This window comes from Numida meleagris, chromosome 4 (genome assembly GCF_002078875.1).
Source record: "Numida meleagris isolate 19003 breed g44 Domestic line chromosome 4, NumMel1.0, whole genome shotgun sequence".
Lineage (NCBI taxonomy): Eukaryota > Metazoa > Chordata > Aves > Galliformes > Numididae > Numida > Numida meleagris.
In genome coordinates, this window is record NC_034412.1 from 50,135,096 (window position 1) to 50,153,305 (window position 18,210).

General features: G+C 42.5%; 1 long non-coding RNA gene across 31 annotated transcripts in view; it reads left to right on the top strand.

Moving 5' to 3' along the window:
• LOC110397876 overlaps positions 1 to 18,210 on the top strand; it is a 295,332-nt gene that overhangs the window by 22,800 nt on the left and 254,322 nt on the right. For 14 of the 31 annotated variants that reach the window (XR_002438056.1, XR_002438026.1, XR_002438028.1 and 11 more), the window contains 3 exons: positions 795 to 6,282; positions 7,287 to 8,881; positions 9,639 to 16,766. This is a non-coding gene — a long non-coding RNA (uncharacterized LOC110397876). The remainder of the gene's footprint in view (positions 1 to 794; positions 6,283 to 7,286; positions 8,882 to 9,638; positions 16,767 to 18,210) is intronic. The other 17 variants (XR_002438049.1, XR_002438047.1, XR_002438031.1 and 14 more) reach the window with 17 other exon arrangements.

An 18,210-nucleotide genomic window follows, 5' to 3' on the forward strand; every position in this document is an offset into this window, starting at 1 on the left:
TGGGCTTGTTTGCCATGGTGTGGTTTCCAATGCCATTTTGGAAACTCAAGGATGTGAAAAAGATGGAGCGAAACCAATGCAAAGTGGGCTTAAAGTGACTGCTCTACTAAATGTCAACTGAACAACTAAATATAACCCCGAAAGTAGAATTTATGCTTTGCACTCCTTCGCTTTTTTTATTGTGGTGAGAAAAAAGCCAGGAACTCAACGGGCTGTAACTTTAATAGGTCATTCCAGCCAGTGCTTACCTTTACAAAATCCTGATAATACAGAGAAGACAATACAGCGATCAAAAGCAGTGATGAGATTTTTTAGCAGCATTAACCGTCATGACCTAGCAAAATGAAAGAAAATGGTTTAACAGAACTGTCAGATCCAATATAGCTAATAAAGGCATGGATAAATGTTTATTACGTACCGGAGACAGATCATTTCTGTACAGAAATTGAGGATGACCTTTACTGATAACTCTTATCTGCCTGATATCCTGAATAAGAAAAAGAGAGGGGGAGAGAGGGCTGCACTATTGCTGATATTTATGAAAGGTGGAAAAAATTACAATTTGAAGATGATTGTTTTTAGAGCTCTCAGGAAAATAAAGATATGGATGCTCATTCTGCACAAGAGATCCTGGGTTCTGACGTGGCTGTGTCAAATGTAATGAGTGTATCCAACTAGGAGACTTCTTAGTCGACTTTATTTTCATGCAGTTATGTGTATTTATGTGTGTCCATTTTGGGGGACTAATGGTTGCATTCACACTGATTTTTCTGTCTGTGTACGATGTTCCCAAGCTACTTGAATGATCTCCCTGCCAGCACACACTTGAAAAGAGATTTCCAAAAGAAGTCAGCTTCCAAAAGCTCTCAGCAACAATCAGTGGCCAGACTTGTGGTAGAAAACTGGAAATTCGGGCTGTCTGTTTTGGACTGTAAATGTGATGCAAGCTTCTTGAGGAAATCTGGCCCTTCTGTTCCAGGTAAGTACGAATTAGCATCTCTTTGAAACATGGGTATTGCCAGTGCTGAATCTGGCAAGTGAGGCTGTGGTGATCCCTATCCTGCCAGCCAACCACATAAATACAGGGCAGACAATTTGCCAGGCTGCCTGAGGCTCCAGGGAGGTACGGTGACCTGCCAAGTGGATGAGTAGAGTGCTGCAGGCAGGGAAATCAAAGAACAAGTTCATCTCGGGCATTTTTCTCACCCCCCCTGGGGTTCAAACAGTTGAGACCTGACTTTCTTTGTGCTATCAGTATAGAATGATAGAATCATTAAGGTTGGAAAAGACCACTAAGATCATCTAGTCCAACTGTTGACCCATCCCCACCATGCCCACTGACCATGTCCCTCTGTGCCACATCTCCATGCTTCTTGAACACTGACTTGTGGAATCAAACTCTATAACCATGAAGTAGTTATAAAGCAGGTGTGTTTTATTCAGCGCCACTTTCACCTCTTCAACATCTCCAGGGACAGTGACTCCACCACCTCCCTGGGCAGCATGTGCCAGTGCCTCACCATTCTTTCTGAGATGGGATGTTTCCTAATATCCAATCTGAACCTCCCCTGGTGCAGCTTAAGGCCATTTCCTCTTGCCCTATATATATATAATGTAGCTGTAAGTGTTCACTTCTTCTGTAAGCCAGAGCTGGGCATGCAGCAAACATCACAACCTACCTGTCAAAAAACTGACTAAAATGAGGTGTAAAGGTAATCAGAATCAGGCCTATTACACGCAGTTAGTCATAAATAATGCTGTCTCGGTAATGGTTGCAATTAGTTATGAACTTCAATCGTCTCAAACGTTTGCATGTTGGCCAATTATGCTGTAGGAATTATCAAGTAACCCATAGCACATTAGCCTTTTGTAATGCCATTGTTTGGAGCTGCTCAGGTCACCAGATCCTCGCCAGGATGAATTAGCATAGCTCTCCAAGGTACAATGGTGCGGCGCTGATTTACATCGGCTGAAAGCTGCCCCTTTGTCTGCTGGAGTTGTAGCGGGAGCAAGTTTAAATCACAGCTTTGCAGTGGAGGATCCTCCGACCCAGCCTCACAGAAACAATGGTACGTGTGTTTTCTCTCTTTCTCTCGGCTGTGCAGATGACTTATTAGATGCCAACGGTAATGCCTAGGTCTGGTGGTAGCTCAACAATAAGCTGAAATCGTACTTTAATGGTGCAATTTGAAGCAAGGAAGGGGAACACATAATTAATGAGCTCATCTGACTTCTGCAGAAGAGAAGCCTATCAGATAAGGGAATTACTTAAGCGTGCTGATGAGCAGCTTAAAACTTCCTCATGCTCTTGCTTATTAAAATGCCTTTTGTTTTCCTTTTGCGGGACCGCAGTGGTGTATTGCAACTGCTGTTTCCTGACAGGACGTATGTTTCCTTTGTAATAACCTTGATTCCTAAAAGGCATTTCTGTGTCAGCTACATGGTAGCCCAATGGACTGAAGCTTCTGGACCAGGCCCACAGATGCTCTGTGTTATTCCGAGCCCTTGTAACACTCTTTCTGATGAACCCCCAACTCCGTGTTTGTTTATCACGGTGAGCCGCCTGACTACCTGTCTCCCTGATTAATAAAACAAGTTTGCAGTATCATGACTTTTGCCTTGGCATGGATTCTGAGATGCAGTTTCTAGATGTTGTGGCTGGTTCTGGGCTATGTGGCTTCAAAGAGAATTATTTCAAAGAAAAATCCTTGGTGAAATTAGTTGCAGTTTTAAAACAGAATATTTTGTCAAAATCAAATTTATTTCAATGAGAGGCAATCACTCTAATGGCTGAGAAGAATGCAAAGATTAAATGAGGTATGAATAGCTGTAAGATGGTACAATTACCACCTCAGAAACAATATATTTGTAGAGTTAATTCCTCTTGAACATGAACAATCTCCTTACACTTGACCCCTCTCTATTGCCTCTTCCATGCTTGAACTCTCCTTGAACTTTGAAGATCCATCTTGAGAGTATGATATGGCCATCTCTTTTGCATCTGGTTATTTTAGCTCCAATTTGCAGCCCTAAAACGGCAATTATGGTGATATATTGCTCAAGTCACCCGACATGGATTAGTATCGGGATCAGCGCGTTTATGCACAGGAGTGGTGAATGGAGACTACAGCTATGATTTTAAATGACTTGATTAATTTCAAAACAACACTTCAGAGTCCATTACATCCAGCAGGTGTTGGGGTTCAGACTGCACCTTCTTTTAAGCAGGGCAAGTGTGTCATATTTGTGTCATATTTATTGCTTTTTTTTCTCTTTAACATTTGTTTACTTTTTCCTCCCCTCCATCCCTTCTTTCTGTAAATGTCTGTGGCCTTGCAGGCAATGTGGATGATATTCCCTTTTCATAAACCAGAGGGCAGGATTCAGATATCCAAATTGTAATATGTTCCTTTACAAAGTTTGCTGGGGACACAGCATACCCAATATCAGTGTGAAGACCGTGACTGGGTGAACAGCAAGGATGTTTTGTTGGTTCAGGGTCAATTAAATAATGCCAAGCCTGCATAAAACATCTGTTTTAATGATCTTAGAGTGCTATTTGAGACTGTGAATGTCAGCATCTATTCGTGATCTTCTCTGACTTTATGCCAGGCAGAGGCAGGTATTGCTGCGAAGCCTGCTGGATGCCAAGAGCAGACTCTTCATTGCCTCACCCCTTGTCCTGGGGTCAGTACTGTAGAGTGGGAGAAAAGGACAGAAAACAGAGAAAGCATCTGAACTTGAGGAATGATTGGATTTGGATAAAGCAGGGAGAGTCATGATGAAAGCTCTTCCAAACATTGCTGATTGTAGGGGCAGCCTTTTGTGATGATCAGATGTCATGTGCCTTTATTTTGTGCCTTTATTTAAGTCTTTGTGGCCCAGTCCGGCTGCTCTCTGTGCCTCATTTCAGCTAGAATTCTCGTTCCAGGCAGCCACTACACACAGAAAATAAGGCCCTATTCTGTGAAGTGCCACTGAAATGACTGCTTGATGGCTGAGGTACTCCTTCTCATGAATAAGGGGACAAAAGTTTGGGGCTAATGAGAAGCACAGGGTTGGAGTGTTTGTTTTGAAGACAGTAGCGCATTCTGCAGGCGATGGTATGGAGGCAAGGGAAACTTTGACTGGGGTCAGGAGTTTCCCAAAGGAAGCAGCTTCTGTTTGCACTGAAAGTGTAACTCGTCTTAGCAGGGCTGACACTACATCAGTCTGCTCTGAAGTCTACTGAACTGGAGGGAGCCCATCCATGCACATGGAAGATGCCTTCATAGGGCAAGCACCATGCACAGCTGAAACACAGATGAATGTCTTCTTGGAGCATACACGGAAATGGATACAGAACCTCTCCAAAGGCTCAGTTTGAAAGCAGTGCCCGGAGCTGACCATACGCTGAGTGAGCATTTGGGATGATTCAGACACTGCACTGTAGGAACGGTACTGGTTGTGGGGCAGATGAGAATAACTCATAAATGGGCACCAGAGTTCAAACCTCTGTGAAAGAGTTGTCAGAAAAAAGTGTGGTGTAATTAGGAAATGCAGGTGATTATTTCTTGTGGTGGTGATGATTTGAGATGCCATTCCTGAAGGGAAAACAAGCAGTGGAAGGCTTGTTTTTCCCTTGATGCTTCATCACCTAGGTTGTTCCTCTGTGGAAGTGGTGTATTTCCTAAGAAAAGTTCCTTTATGGTGAGAAAGAAAGTGGCTTTAAAAAACTCTTCCAGCAAAGCGCACTTGAACTAACATGCTGCTGAAAAGCAACGCTTGGATATCTAATTATATTCCTTACTCTACAAAATCTTCCTACACATGATACAAAAGGCACCACTGGCAGCTGAGTATTTTTGTCTGCCTCAGAACTTAATTTCTATGCTATTTTTAAAGTCTACATCTGCAATGCATCTTCAAACTGTGTAAAGACTCTCTGGTCTAAGGGATATTTCTAGCTAAATACAATTTTTTTTAACCTGGCTTCATTTCTTGAATGGCAAGGATGGAAAAGGAAAGTGACACATTACGTTTAAGAGCATGCCTTGTTTCCAAAGACCTTTTTGATATTAAAAAGAAAAAAAATAAAAACATAATAGCGCCTTGCTGGCCATCCTACCTGGTGCCTTGTTTGGTAAGGATCCCTAAATATTTGCAGATGTTGTTTGAACCTTTTCTTTAGGTGAAGGTCATGCTTTTGCTCTAGAACAATGTATATATCTATTTTAAAACCAAGATGGACTTTGAGTGAGAATTGAAATCCAGATGTGCCCAAACACAAAAGGCTTGGCTGGCCTGTTAGTCATGCGATAATATTCACACATTTCAAACAACTTCACCATTTACTATCTCAAATTGCTCTCCTTTTTGGTTGGGCTAACCTCTGTTTTGAATATTCTCCTTTGTCCATGGGTCAGCAGTGCTGTTCCTGTGGGGAAAGCACTGGACTAAGATCCAGGTTGCATCTTTTGGTGTTAGATGTTAGAAGGGGGAGAAAAAAATAGATAGTTTTTGTCCTGAAGCCAGTACTGTGCACCTGTCCAAATTTCTTCTGTTTTTAAAATAACTCTTCTCCTGTGTATTTTTTTTCTTGTCTAAAAGGCACTGAATCATGTCAAAGCCTTGGCGTGCCTCAGCATCTTTCTGATTCCTCCCAGAGCTCACGCTGATGTTTTCTGGGGGAGGGGTGGCAGACCTGAATCCTAATCTGTGCCTTTAGGGGTGCTTGGCAGCCCCCAGGAGCAGCTCAACAAACTGCAGCCATGGTGTTTCCCACCTGTGGCACTGCAGAGCTGCCTGAAGGGCTTGGGAAACCATTCCTTTTGAAGCTGTTCCTGACCTCAGGCGTGTTTCTGTGCAGGCGATGCACAGCCTGCTCTCCTCCCACCCTCGTTAAGCAATGAGACTGCACGCAGGCACAGTCCAACTGCAGCCACTCCATGCAATACCCAAGTCATCACATTATTTGTATTCCGAATCCCATTCCTCAGCACTGTCAATTTTTTCCCTTGCAGAGAAGCGAAAAGACAGTTAAAGGGACTTTTGGTGACATCCCCCCTGTTTAATGAAGCTTGGAGTTATGGGCAAGTGCCTCGAAGTGCCGTTATTATCTGCATGAGCGACTGAAGGCCGAGGGTCTGGCAGTGTGCAAAGAGCTCCGCTGCAAATGTGCACATTGATCACTGCTAATCAGCCCATCCGGGTCAGGGGTGCTGCCGAGACAGAGAGCTCTGCAAAAGCTGACAAATGGAGCAGCGGAGCTTGGGGGTTAATGTAATATTCAAACAGAATGAGGTATTCATTTTCTTACGAGCTTGTCACTTTTCCCTTCCTCTGACATTTTGCTGGAGAGTAGAACCAAGAGGCAGGGAGAGGGTGAGAGTGTACAAGAGAGAAATGTCCAAACCAGGGGAAAAAAAATAATTCTAGCAGTGTATCTAATGCCCAGTAGAAAAAAGATATGGGGAATAGCAGTGTTTCTACATCCTCACTTTTCTCTTTTTTAAGTGTTTTGTACTCTTTTGCATTAGAACTTTTTTTTTTTAATAAAAAGGTTCCAAAACACAATCACCTTTACATTTCTGCAGCAAGGTTTGTTCTGTTATTCTGCAAAACAACTTGCTCAGGATGGGTTGGACTGTATTGTGGAGTGTAAGTGGAGCCAGAGTTGCATTCCCCTCCAGAAAAACATGACTTTGTTCAGCACCCCAAGAGGTGAGGAGCTGTATTGTATGTGGGAATGCTTTTTTTTTTTTTTTTCAAACCCACTGTTTTGAAGGCTGTGTGTGAAACATACGATCAGTGTCATTGTCTTACATGGGCTTCTTGCAAGGGTAAGAGAGGCTTGAGTAAGGACAGGTCCAAGCCCCAGTAAGATCTTTGCTGATTCAATAATTACTCCAGCATTACAATGCTGAAGCCAGCTGCTGTGAAGGGAATTGTCCTAAGAAAACCTAGAATGCCTGCAAGCTGCAGGATCTCATGCAGTACAGTGAAGCTCCAGGGCCTGAGATGGAGCCAGGATCCAGCTCTGGCCCTGGATAAATCTGCCCATTCTTTCTCTATACAGCTGTGGATCAGAAAATCATTCTTCAGAAATTAGTCCTATTTCCTTTTCTTTTTTTTTTTTTCCAGTGGAGAACCCTTCCCATCAGAAAAGTCTGAGTTTTTATGATTTATTTTGTCTCTCTCAACTCTGTTTCCTACGCATCTTCTTTCTCTTGTAAAGTTTGGAAGTATTTTTATCCAGCTAGCAATTACAGTGAGGATATTAACTGATTTTGTTCATTTCATCCCAGATGCTGAGTAATTGCGTGGGTCTGCCTAGCGTGACTGCAGCTTTTGACCAGGAGATTTCATAGGGAAGGCAGGAGGAAACCTCTGACACTACAGGAGATGTACACATCTTGTTTTCTGTCTGTTCTTTGTTTCATGCTGAAGTTGGAAGCGGAAGGTGAGAGGAGGAGGAGGAAAGGAAGTATATTGCTACCTGTCCTTGTACTTTTGGAATGCATTACAGCTCCAGTTGAAAAAGAATGAAAACAACCTATTGATTTCTAGTAACACCAGATCTGATAGAAACATGTAATAGCAACTGCAACAATACATTGAAAAGTGCTAATTTCTCTTTGTTTTTTCCTGTGTAAAGCCAAAAGCACAAAAGATGGAAGGAAAACTTGTGGGTTGGGTCAGTGGGCTAGGACTCAGCTCTAATTTCCCACTGAGGTGGTATAACACCCTGAGGTAAACAGCTGATCTTTCTCCTCCTTTGTTTATCAGATGCTTTCAAGTGTTCCTATTTCTTCTGTCTCTTTTGACTGTCAGTTCTTTAAGGCTGGCATAATTTCTTAACGTTCCTTTTAAAGAAGGGCTTCCTTTTAGCAAACACCTGTCCTGCAGTACAAAGAAATAAAAATTGTGAATGCCTACAACCGGAATTCTTTAATCTTCCTTTTACCAGTACTGCAGCCTGCTGGTTGCCTGCGATGCTGAGAAGCCAGCAACGTTTCTCTAAGACAAGCTCTGTCTCCTCATCAAGCTTCTGTCTCAGAGATTCATGTGCAACATTTCAGTTTACTCAGCCTTTAATCAGATGCCTGACCTATTGTGAGTAGCGTGCAGCTTATGACCTCTTCCCAATAAACAAGTTTTAAACAAGCTGCCACATCAGATTTTTTTTGCAGAAAATAAATGTGAGACAGAAAAGAGAGCTCATCATTCCAAACAGCGCTCCTTTTGCTAGGCCACTCTCTTCTTCCCTGCAAGAATTAATTTACAGCTGTGGAAAAGCATGACTGTCCCACTGAAAAGAAATGCTAGAATTTGCTTGAGCATGGAGAGATCTGCTGTTTTATGGGAATTTAAGTATACTTAATAAGACAAAGTTCGTAATGAATTATCCTGAAATCAGTGCTGTCTGAGGCACTTTGTCTGCTAGAGTTATATGTGATGTCAGGGTGAATGCAAGCACCTTGCTCATCTGGATCACTATCCTTTGAGAATCTGATGTTTCGGAACTCATTAGTCATTGTGGCAGACAAAGAGGGTGTTTAGAGAATGCCATGAGTTGTTGCCAGGTCTGTGGGCCCTAATTCTCAAAAACACATTGCGCATAACTTGTGTTTGGGATCGCAGTAACTTTGAGCTGTGTCTTGATGTTGAAATAATTTTATTTGCTTTCTTCCCCCTCCTTTTCTTTCTTTTTTAAATCTAAATAAGTGGTAGGAATGGAAAGTGGTAGTGAAGAAAATGGTATTTTTTTGTGTGACTACTGTCATCTTGACTAAACTACTGTCATCTTTGGAATGCTTCTTGAGAGCTTCAGCAGCAGATGATGAAGTTCAGATGGGGAAGTGAGTGGATTGCCCTCACCATGCAGAGGATCACTCTAATGGTAGGTAGGACAGAGGATGCTATGCCTAATGTTCCCTTTTCAGGCTGTGGTTTCTATGTCTGACCAATTCCTTTTAATGCTGCTAGATGCACTTCCCCTCATTTTCCCAGTCAAACCTGATGGAAAGTGGGTTTATGCTTCCCAGTGCTATATTCTGGAAGAAATGGTGTTCCAGAATAATGTCCTTGGGTACCAACTTGGTGCAAAGTATTATAAATATTGGAGACTGGGGCATCTGTTTACAGATATTTTAATGCGGGCACTTCCCTGGAATAAATTCCCCTCTGCTCCATAAATTACCACCTGACTGGCTGACCCAAAGTTAGAACATGCACCCAAACCTCAATAGCTTCCTCCTAATGTTACTACCCATATTGACTTGGCCTGGCAGGTGCAGAAACTCTGGAAATGAATGAAGGTGAGTATCACAAATTCTGTCACTGTCTGCAGTTACTGCAGGGGAAACATAACAAACATTGACAAGATTTTGTACTAAACAGTCCTGGCCCCAGCACTTCACTGTTTGCTGATAAAGTTGATTTTTCAAACAACATTTCTTACGGCTCTGTTCCCTAATGTTTCCACGAGAAGTGTTTAAACTAGTTTAGACCAGAGGTGCAATCGCAAATGTCAGGCAAGTAACATAATTTTTCTCAACTAGACGCAGCTTTGATGACACGTGGACCCTTTCCACTGGGGGGCTTAGCACTGATAAACACAGCTGGCAATAACAATGTACATTTGCTTTCCTTCCTAGTCTCTCTGGATTGTAAAATGTTCCGGGATGATTTGATAGTAGCTGAACTCAACCCTTTCCTCTGGCTCCTTCTGCAATGATAAGGAAGTCAAAATAATGGGAGACTGGATTCCAGTGAGTATGGTTGGCCTTCCTTCTTAACGATAGGAGGAAGCTATTGAGATTTGGGTATGTGTTCTAACTTCTGATGAGTAAGTTGTAGAATGGGCTGAAAGAGATGGTAGGAACTGTATATTTTCCTCTTGGAGGAGGAAATTGGTCAGGGGCAGAAAATATGATCTTGGGCCAAATTACCAACTAAGTGGACTGTGGTGGAGAGTTTAAAAAAGAGGAGATAATTGCTCAACTCACCTAGTTGTTTTCCCCTCATTCCCACTGGATGGCCAATTGTGTTACATCCACAAACCTATTTCTGTCTTGCTATCTGGGAAGCTCTTAATGACATGCACGCATCTCAATCTGCCAAAGTCCTGATGAAGAAAGCTAGAAACAGATCTTATGATGCAGGCAGGAAACTTTCAAACAATACCCTGCTGGGTCATAAATAATTTTTTCCATCACTTGAATTTCATAATTTTTCATTCCCGGTAGAAATAGTATTCAACAGTAAAAGCAAGGGACAGCGCATCTGTTAGAAGGTCAAGAACTATAATGAGCAACGTGGCTTGAAACTATGTTCAAGACAGAAGAGCAGTATATAGTCATGTTTTCTTGTTCAGTTTCCATACTACTTTTCTTTTTTTCTTTTAAATGGCTTGGCACTGGTTTAACCTTCATATGAAATTGATTATTGTCTTATTTACATTAATTTTGAATGCTTGATCAGAAATCTGATCTCTCTGTAGTTTATATTGTTGCTTCCCAGTAAAGCAATTAAACCCCAGCTGCTATGCAGGAGAGAGTGTCTATGAGTCAGATCCTCTCTCCAAGGATTGCTCTTTTATAGATTGCTCGTGTCCTCTTTGCCTGCAAAAATTTCAGTTACACTGAAGAAGACAATAAATGTCTGATATTTTGCTTGGGGCTGGAAAAATCTGACTATCCTTAAAATGGTTCTGGGAAATGGTTCTAAGGAAAGCAGTATCTCTCAACCTGCTATTCTTATCTGTACAGAATCAAATACTTGGTTGTCTCATATTGCATTATTCAAAACCTCTCAGAGAACTTACGGGTGTTTTTTTTCTTTAGAACTACCTTTTCTTAGTTTTTAGTTTAGGAATATTGTGATTTAGTGAAAGGGAATGGATTCTGCCTTCCTTCTGTGTAGCTTTGCACTGTCTTGTACTCCCTGCAATCAGATCACTCTCCTGTCAGTGGACTGTCTTCTTCAGGTGCTCTAGGACATGTTTGGTCCCCGTTTGCTCTTGTCCTTACTCTTGGAAGCAAAGTACGAAGACTCTCTACAGGAACTGCAAATCAATGAGAGATGTAAAGTTCAAGCTGGAGAGAAAAAGGTCTTAATGCTGAGAACAGTTATTTCCTTGCAGATAAACACAGAGCTCCTCCGAAGGCACTAGAGCCAAGCACAGGAGAAACTGATAGGCGCAAGTAAGGTTTGTTGAATGGTGAGATGTGCTGTTGACAAACTGGTGACAGGGAGCCTGTATGCTGCTACGTACAGACCTCTTCACGATGCCCTCTGATTTTTGCAATCGGATGGAGAAAAAGATGAAGTGTCTGGTCAAATCCTGTTTGTTTAAAAAGTAAAAATCAATCTGTACGAAAAGAAAAAAACAACAATTTCCACAGTAGAAGATTCCCCCCCAGAATTCTGTATTGAATATCTTTTTTTCCTCCCAGATAATTCCTGCCCCACTGGAAAGAGTTAGGAACTGCTCCTTAGCAGTGAAGGTCATCTTTGTGTCTAGCTGCCAACTAGAAGGACTGAGGGATGTAGCAACCCATGAGGCTGCTCTGTATTTCTTACATCTCCTGCTTGGAACTGTATGTTGTTTTGCAGAGTGAGGCTTTCCTGGAGGCCGTTCCAACTGTTGTACTGATGACAAACAGCAGTCTCTTTTTCTAACAGATGTAATGGTAAACACCGCCAGGAAAACAGGCTCCTGATGTTTATTGTGGAGTAATACATGCTGAGCAGGGGTGCCTCAGTGACAGCCCTGTATTTCTGTTTCAGGATTTTTTTTTGTGGAAGGGGTACTTCAGTGAATCCGTTTAGTTGCATCCTGATTTTTGTCTTCCAAGAAAACACACCATCAGAGAAAGCTAAAGTAAGATCAGCAAGGAACATGGCTCCTACTCAAGCTGTGAGTGAATGTGTGAGCTGCGTGTTATACTGGTTCTTTGTTGACCACGGGGGAGGAGGTGCTGAGGATTGTGAAAGCTCAGCTAAGAATCTTGTACGATGAACATCATGCCAATGGAAACAAATTTTAGGTATGCTTAGGACCAAACACTGCTCAAAAGGCAATAGCAGTTCTGCTGCTCAGTTCAGTGCTTCTCTAGGCTTTAAGCATCTTAATTTCATAAAACAAGTGCTTAGCTCCACAAACACCTCCTCACCTAAGCAGTGTCTTGACATGATTCAGTCTAAGTTGTGAGAACCACAGGACATAAATATTTTAATGATTTTCTAAAAACTGCTCTGACTATCTGTTTAATAGTGTTGTTAAAGAACAAAGCTGCTGTTCATGTTAAATACTGCTCCACGTAAAATTGACATCCTGATTATTGTTTTCTCAAGTATGAAAGCATGAGACTAGAGGCATTTGAATGCTTTTACTGCACAGATGAAACTGCATCATATTATATTACTGTTCAAGTTTGGATCCCAACCCTCCTGTTTTAATAGATGGAATTCATGATCCTACTTCTGTCACTCTAGAAAGATCCTAGGTAATTTTCAGTGGGAAAAAAACAGCAATATCCTACTGAAATTTAACTTATCTGCAAACTTCTTACTTTAGGACTTATTATAAAGAATGAAGAGCTTACAGGAATTTAAAAAAGAAACCATCCTCTCCCATCAGATAGTGGTTAATTTTTTAATGAAGTTTAAATAATGTTGTTAAGTATTTTGAATGAATTTCCCTATGGTCTGTTAAATGCTGAATAACATTTCCACAAGTGTGTTTTTTTGTTTGTTTATTTATTCTAAAAAAATACCATATCCTTGAACAGGATAGAATATTTGTTAGATAGAAGTGGTGAGTTCACATACCTGCTGTGCCAGTGGGTTTGCAGCAGTCTTCTGTTTGTGACAGTGTACAACACTCTCGTGCCAGTGAAGGATAGCCTGTATGCAGTCGCCCAGGATTATCACAGAGAAAACAGCTGATGGTAGGGATAAATACCAAAAAAACCTGAGACAGTCTGACAGAAGTAGGGAACTGCAGGGAGTGGGCTCTGGAGCTTAAAAACACAACTGCATACCTCTTTTGTTAATTTGCAAACATGGTGTCAGAACTAGAAATCTCTTGCGACATTCCTCTTAACTCCCCGACACAGCACCCAGTGTTTCCTTACTCGTCTCTTCCCCTTGGTTCCTCTAGTCAGCCCTCTGCTACACACACACGTCTGTCTCCGCATTTTCCATCAAACCTGGAAATGCCTCCTGCCTGCCAGAAAGACAAGATGGCTCAGCTGCCCTGCAGTCAATCCGACAGCTTGGCTTGCATGGCGAAGCCTGGCCAGCCGAGTCACATTTTGACCTCCTTCATCTGCTCCTCCAAAAAGTTTTGGAGCCACACAAACTCCTGATAGTGTTCTGCTCCAGTGTGCCAGAGCCCCCCAAACAGCTCTGGCAGATCCAGGCTGGGCCGAGGGGCTGTGGTCATATTTTGTTTTGGAAGTGGTTACTACATTTCTCTCTCATTACATCTTTCCTCCTCCCACCTGAATCACTTTTGGCTGAGGCTCCTAGCTAAGCCTGGTCCTAACCTTGGCGCAGCCTTAGGCTCGCTCTTTGGGGACAGCCAGATGCTACGTGAAATGCAGTCCTCTACAATGGAGTGATGGCTTTGGTGAACAAAGGAAGGGCAACTGATATCATCTACCTGGACTTGTGCAAGGCCTTTGATATGATCCCGCACCACATCCTTATCTCTAAATGGAAGAAATATGGATTTGAAGGCTGGACTAATTGGTCGATAAGGAGTTGGTTAGATGGCAGCAGCCAGAATGTTGTTGTCAACAGCTCAATGTCCAAGTGGAGGCCGGAGGATGTCCAGGGGAGCGATGTCCCCCAGGGGTCTGGGGGGGACTGGTACTCTTAACATCTTTATCAACAACATAGATGATGGGATTGAGCACACCCCCAGCAAGTTTGCAGACAACAGCAACTTGAGTGGTGCAGCTGATACAACAGAAGGAAGGGATGCCATGTGGAGGGACCTGGACAAGCTTGAGGAGTGAGCCCACATGAACTGAATGAGGTTCAACAAAGCCAAGTGCTTTTGTGATTTATTTTGGTGAGAGTGCATTCTGCATGTCCTTTAATCAGCATTTTCTTCCTTAAAGCACAAGGCAATACGTTGTGCGTATTGTTTCTGCTTCCTTATGGAAAGAAGCCTTGCTGGCTCCTGGTGGTTTTTGCTCACACTCCTGTAAGGAGGAGAGTGAGGGCAGCATGTGTGAGAGATTTATGTTTTGTGCTTAGTGCAAAGTAGGTTAGCTCTGTCTGATGGTGTGTAGTGTCTTTAATCATACAAAGAGGCCTGAAGCCCCTCTATTTTGTGCTGTAGTAGCTTTTCATTTTATTGCCACTTGTCTTTTGTGCTTTGCGGTAAGTGGGGAAGATACATGTAAAAGAACTTCACCCTCTAAGCTTGCTCTTCATGTCTTTAGTTTTCATGGGGACTTTTCTCTCATTGTTATTTTTCAGTGCTCAAGTGGTTTCTCTGTAGTTCATAAATCCTAAATTAACTCTGTGTGTGAGTCTTGATGTGAAAACATATATGAAATCCTTACTGCAGTGGTCCCTGAAGAAACCAACACTTATTTATGGCTTTTTACATTGGTGGATGTAAAAGCTGTTGAGAGCGTTATTATTTATCTGTTGTGTCCATGCCCCTTTTCTAGTTGCTCAGTTGGCACTTTAATTCATCCATTTAACGGAGGTCAGGTGGCAAAGTATGTGTGCAGAATGGACATTCCTTTTGAGGCAATGTTTTGTTTTAAATACTATCCACTGCTGCAGTACACTCTGGGATCTCTGGTCAGGATGTTGGAGATGACCTCAGCACTGCTCCAGCAGGTAAGGAGAGCTCATCCATGTAAAACGACTTCAATTAATCGTTAATTACATGAGGTGGTACTCCTGTGAGAGCAAGCTATCCCAAGTCATTTACAGCTACCCGTGCTTTATTGTACTACAACAGAAGAAAGAAGAGCACTGAGAGTGCTGCCTTGGGATCTGCTGCCCCAAGTGAACAGAACAGGTGGGAATTTTAGAGTCCAAGGAGCTCTTAAGCTAAAGAATGAGAAGCAGTTTACATATGCTTTTAAAAGAGTAGGAATGTTTCTTTTCATTTCCATCCTTGTATCTTCAAGTGAGAAACATTTTGGGGTGAGTTGAGGTTCAGATTTTGTGATGGAGCAGATTATTGTTCAGGGAAATGAAGCTGGGGGAAAGAGAAGACAGTAGCACATTTTTGTGCTGAGGTTGGAAGAAGGGAAATAATTATGACTCTGCAAGTGTCAGTCATTCTGTCTCTCTTTGTTTTGACACATTCAATTCTAGAGACTGGTGGTGAAGAAGATGAGAGCATTAGGGAGATTTGAAGTAGAAATTTTAATGGGGAGAAGCAAGGGGAGAAAAAAAGCTGTTGAAGACGATTTCTGGCAGGCAGTCCAGTTCCTGGTGCAGACAGATTGGCTGATGTTGATTGTTGACAGCTTCTCCAGCTTGCTAATTACAACTGTAAAATATTCAGGTGAATGACAGTAACTTGAAATGTTAATTCTGCTTTTTTTTTTTTTATTTTGCAGCTGCAACTGTTAGTTGGCTATTGCTGTAATTGATGGACACTGGCAGTTGCTCAGACAGATGGAAATTAATACTCGTGTTACCGTTAGAACTCGCTTTCACAGTCACGTTTTTATTAGCCTCCCACACTGAATTAATGTGTGCACGATGGTGCGTGTAGAATCATAGAGTCATTAAGGTTGGAAAAGACCACTAAGATTATCGAGTCCAACAGTCAAGAAGAAGCAGCACAGATCCCACCTGTAGACCAGCCAGGTGCTCGCTGTGTATTGGTGGGCCACGGTAAAAGGTGGTGAGGCTGCGTCAAATGGGAGGCATCAGTCTGATATTCTGCTGGATGCCATGGGCTAGACCAACCCAGAGCTGAGCAAGCAGCTCAGGCTGTCTTTGGAAGAGTGGATTTGGAAGAGTGTGCTGAGTGACACTCCACATGAAATGGGTTCAGATTGGAGTCATTTTACTTTTCTACAAGTGTTGTTAAAGCTGAGGCATGTGCAAAGTCTGAAAATGTAAAGCAGTAATGTGGGTTTTACTGTTGGAGACAAAACTTCACTCTGTTGTGCATGAAAGGGGAAAGATGATGGAACAAGACTGAATTGTCATGCCTGTCTACACTGAAAATTTTTACAGGAAAACAAATGCTTTCCAGCACCACGGTTAACAGAGTATGGTCCTATATGCCTTGTAGCTGGGTTGTACGAACTCTGAATAAAGTTTCACTGAATGGCGATATGTAAGGTGCGTTTGTGTACAGGCTGTTCCTGTGCAGTTTTCTTCCCTAAGGGAAACGCTTCATCTGTATTTCACCTGGCCTTATGTTGCATGGTAGTTTTTTTCAGGAAACCATCTGATTTTAATTCCTGCTCTCAGTTTCTATTTAGCAATGTCTCTTTTGAGTTACTTGAAGAAGCATGATACTGAACTCTTCTGAGGCCACAGAATTTCAGTATTTTCAAATATTCTGATTTTCCTTCTTCAGGTAAGATGGCTTACTCACTGTAAGATTCTGGAAAGTGTGACCTGGATGAGAGTTTGCAGCTGCAGATCTTGCCAGAGCTTAGAAGAGAGAAATGGTTGCATTCTAAGAGAATGGAACCATCCATCCAGTAAAGAGCTGATGCCTTATTTGCTAGTGTAATGAATGCAAGAACAGGCCCTGCACTTTTCTGGAACTGGAGAAAAAGGTTGGATGTTCTTTAGAATTCCTTCAATAATGTGGGAGTCTTTTAAAATGTATGTCAGAGATGATGGAAACTTGTGTTTTAACGTCATCAGAAATGCAGCTATTATCTTACCTGCTGAGTTTCAGTCATGTGAGTTGAAAGCAACTACAGCGCTGGCTGAAAGGAAAATGCCTAGAGGTGGTATAAGCATAAGCAATTTAAAACATGAATCATAGAACCATAGAACTGTTTGAGTTGGAGGGGACTTTTAAAGGTCATCTAGTCCAACTCCCCTGCAATGAACAGGGACATCTAGATCAGGGCGCTGAGAGCCTGGTCCAGCCTGACCTCAAATCTAAAGGCAGCACTGAGGTGAGGTTTTTGTAACTTGTGGCATTATAGATGCAAGAAACTATTTGCGAGAATACTTTTTTGACTTGAAAGCAAGCTTTCTCTGTGAGACTGTGGGACATGGGGGCTGTATCAGGAAAGATCCTGGTTCATCTCAGTGAGAATTTGCTTCAGCTTCCCAGGGCTTGGTCACTGAGGATGTGGCCTCGCAGGACTTTGCATCTTGGAAAAAGCTAAAGCAAGTTAGTGTATGCAAAGAGCTCCTCTGAGGCAGCACTGCAGAAGTGTCAGCCAAACAAGCTGAAGGGTTCGATACCTTCTGAGAAGCAAAGTCAGTTCTTAAATTCTGCTTTAAGTTTCCAGAACATAGTACTTCAAGTTGATGAGGAAAATCCTTCTTTTCTTGGTGTTCAGAGCTTGTGATCAAGTAGAACTCTTCTCTGGAGGTGTTTGTGAGCCATGTGTAGAGGTAGGTTGACAAAATGGATAGCAGCTCAGCCCTAGGTGCAAATGCATTTCCTGGGTGTTTTGTTGCTTCTGTGGAGGAAGGCCATGCACGCATGGTCCTCTCTTCCCTTCTGTCCCACACCTAAGCCTCTTGTTAGCAACCCACCATGTGCAACTGAGTGGTGAGAGCTGCAGTGTCAGCAGCTACTAAAGATCTCTCCATTGGCCTGCTCAGCAAAGCTTTGCTGTCAATGAAGTTGTGCACTTGCATGCAGTGCAGGAGATGTTCGTGTGCTAAAGGTAGGATTGTGTTGCCCACTGCTATGCCAATTACTGGATATTAATGGCAGGATAGCATGCATATGCCTAAACTGGGAAGCAGAAGGTTAATAGACGAACAGCACCAGAAGATCCCATTTATCAGTTTCTATTTATCTCTCCTTGGGAGGTGGCAGGTTTACAGTAAATACCTTCTGTCCTCCTAATTTCCTAATGATGGGGATAATGATGGAGAATGGTGAAGTCATTAACTGGGACAGCCTCTGTGCATCACTCTGTCAACCACATCTCTCCAAGACCTGCAATGAAAAGTGATGGGCCCCAGCTGTTCACCAGATTCTCCTCCCCTCCCCCTCTCCCCATTCTCAACCCCAGTTGCAAGCTTAGC